Consider the following 4001-nt stretch of genomic DNA (forward strand, 5'->3'; position numbering starts at 1 on the left):
TTACTAACCCGAGAGAGTTTTACTCAACTGAGAGAGTATTACTAAACTGAGAGAGTATTACTAAACTGTGAGTATTACCAAACAGAGAGTATTACTAAACTGAGAGAGTATTACTAAACTGATAGAAGATTACTAAACTGAGAGAGTTTTACTAAACTGAGAGAGTATTACTAACCCGAGAGAGTATTACTGAACTGAGATAATATTACTAAACTGTGAGAGTATTACTAAACTGAGAGAGTATTACTCAACGGAGAGGGTATTACTCAACTGAGAGCGTATTACTAAACTGAGAGAGTATTACTAAAATGAGAGAGTATTACTAAACTGAGAGAGTATTGCTATACTGAGAGAGCTGATAGAATATTACTAAACTGAGAGAGTATTACTAAACTGAGAGAGCATTACTAAACTGAGAGAGTATTACTAAACTCAGAGACTATTACTACTCTAAGGAAGTATTACTAACCCAAGAGATTATTACTAACCCAAGAGATTATTACTAAACTGAGAAAATATTACTAAACTGAGAGAGTATTACTAACCCGAGAGAGTATTACTAACCCGAGAGAGTTTTACTCAACTGAGAGAGTATTACTAAACTGAGAGAGTATTACTAAACTGTGAGTATTACCAAACAGAGAGTATTACTAAACTGAGAGAGTATTACTAAACTGATAGAAGATTACTAAACTGAGAGAGTTTTACTAAACTGAGAGAGTATTACTAACCCGAGAGAGTATTACTAACCCAAGAGAGTATTACTAAACTGAGAGAATATTACTAAACTGGGAGAGTATTACTAACCCGAGAGAGTATTACTAAACTGAGATAGTATTACTAAACTGTGAGTATTACCAAACAGAGAGTATTACTAAACTGAGAGAGTATTACTAAACTGATAGAAGATTACTAAACTGAGAGAGTTTTACTAAACTGAGAGAGTATTACTAACCCGAGAGAGTATTACTGAACTGAGATAATATTACTAAACTGTGAGAGTATTACTAAACTGAGAGAGTATTACTCAACGGAGAGAGTATTACTCAACTGAGAGCGTATTACTAAACTGAGAGAATATTACTAAAATGAGAGAGTATTACTAAACTGAGAGAGTATTGCTATACTGAGAGAGCTGAGAGAATATTACTAAACTGAGAGAGTATTACTAAACTGAGAAAGCATTACTAAACTGAGAGAGTATTACTAAACTCAGAGACTATTACTAATCTGAGGAAGTATTACTAACCCAAGAGATTATTACTAAACTGAGAGAATATTACTAAACTGAGATAGTATTACTCAACGGAGAGAGTATTACTAAACGGAGAGAGTATTACTAAACGGAGAGAGTATTACTAAACTGAGAGAGCTGAGAGAATATTACTAAACTGAGAGAGTATTACTAAACTGAGAGAGCATTACTAAACTGAGAGAATATTACTAAACTCAGAGACTATTACTAATCTGAGGAAGTATTACTAACCCAAGAGATTATTACTAAACTGAGAGAATATTACTAAACTGAGAGAGTATTACTAACCCGAGAGAGTATTACTAACCCGAGAGAGTTTTACTCAACTGAGAGAGTATTACTAAACTGAGAGAGTATTACTAAACTGTGAGTATTACCAAACAGAGAGTATTACTAAACTGAGAGAGTATTACTAAACTGATAGAAGATTACTAAACTGAGAGAGTTTTACTAAACTGAGAGAGTATTACTAACCCGAGAGAGTATTACTGAACTGAGATAATATTACTAAACTGTGAGAGTATTACTAAACTGAGAGAGTATTACTCAACGGAGAGGGTATTACTCAACTGAGAGCGTATTACTAAACTGAGAGAATATTACTAAAATGAGAGAGTATTACTAAACTGAGAGAGTATTACTAAACTGAGAGAGCTGATAGAATATTACTAAACTGAGAGAGTATTACTAAACTGAGAGAGCATTACTAAACTGAGAGAGTATTACTAAACTCAGAGACTATTACTAATCTAAGGAAGTATTACTAACCCAAGAGATTATTACTAAACTGAGAAAATATTACTAAACTGAGAGAGTATTACTAACCCGAGAGAGTATTACTAACCCGAGAGAGTTTTACTCAACTGAGAGAGTATTACTAAACTGAGAGAGTATTACTAAACTGTGAGTATTACCAAACAGAGAGTATTACTAAACTGAGAGAGTATTACTAAACTGATAGAAGATTACTAAACTGAGAGAGTTTTACTAAACTGAGAGAGTATTACTAACCCGAGAGAGTATTACTAACCCAAGAGAGTATTACTAAACTGAGAGAATATTACTAAACTGGGAGAGTATTACTAACCCGAGAGAGTATTACTAAACTGAGATAGTATTACTCAACGGAGAGAGTATTACTAAACGGAGAGAGTATTACTAAACGGAGAGAGTATTACTAAACTGAGAGAGCTGAGAGAATATTACTAAACTGAGAGAGTATTACTAAACTGAGAGAGCATTACTAAACTGAGAGAGTATTACTCAACTGAGAGAGTATTACTAAACTGAGAGCGTATTACTAAACTGAGAGAATATTACTAAAATGAGAGAGTATTACTAAACTGAGAGAGTATTGCTATACTGAGAGAGCTGAGAGAATATTACTAAACTGAGAGAGTATTACTAAACTGAGAAAGCATTACTAAACTGAGAGAGTATTACTAAACTCAGAGACTATTACTAATCTGAGGAAGTATTACTAACCCAAGAGATTATTACTAAACTGAGAGAATATTACTAAACTGAGATAGTATTACTCAACGGAGAGAGTATTACTAAACGGAGAGAGTATTACTAAACGGAGAGAGTATTACTAAACTGAGAGAGCTGAGAGAATATTACTAAACTGAGAGAGTATTACTAAACTGAGAGAGCATTACTAAACTGAGAGAATATTACTAAACTCAGAGACTATTACTAATCTGAGGAAGTATTACTAACCCAAGAGATTATTACTAAACTGAGAGAATATTACTAAACTGAGAGAGTATTACTAACCCGAGAGAGTATTACTAACCCGAGAGAGTTTTACTCAACTGAGAGAGTATTACTAAACTGAGAGAGTATTACTAAACTGTGAGTATTACCAAACAGAGAGTATTACTAAACTGAGAGAGTATTACTAAACTGATAGAAGATTACTAAACTGAGAGAGTTTTACTAAACTGAGAGAGTATTACTAACCCGAGAGAATATTACTGAACTGAGATAATATTACTAAACTGTGAGAGTATTACTAAACTGAGAGAGTATTACTCAACGGAGAGGGTATTACTCAACTGAGAGCGTATTACTAAACTGAGAGAATATTACTAAAATGAGAGAGTATTACTAAACTGAGAGAGTATTGCTATACTGAGAGAGCTGATAGAATATTACTAAACTGAGAGAGTATTACTAAACTGAGAGAGCATTACTAAACTGAGAGAGTATTACTAAACTCAGAGACTATTACTAATCTAAGGAAGTATTACTAACCCAAGAGATTATTACTAACCCAAGAGATTATTACTAAACTGAGAAAATATTACTAAACTGAGAGAGTATTACTAACCCGAGAGAGTATTACTAACCCGAGAGAGTTTTACTCAACTGAGAGAGTATTACTAAACTGAGAGAGTATTACTAAACTGTGAGTATTACCAAACAGAGAGTATTACTAAACTGAGAGAGTATTACTAAACTGATAGAAGATTACTAAACTGAGAGAGTTTTACTAAACTGAGAGAGTATTACTAACCCGAGAGAGTATTACTAACCCAAGAGAGTATTACTAAACTGAGAGAATATTACTAAACTGGGAGAGTATTACTAACCCGAGAGAGTATTACTAAACTGAGATAGTATTACTCAACGGAGAGAGTATTACTAAACGGAGAGAGTATTACTAAACGGAGAGAGTATTACTAAACTGAGAGAGCTGAGAGAATATTACTAAACTGAGAGAGTATTACTAAACTGAGAG

Source organism: Salvelinus alpinus, chromosome 8 (genome assembly GCF_045679555.1).
Source record: "Salvelinus alpinus chromosome 8, SLU_Salpinus.1, whole genome shotgun sequence".
Lineage (NCBI taxonomy): Eukaryota > Metazoa > Chordata > Actinopteri > Salmoniformes > Salmonidae > Salvelinus > Salvelinus alpinus.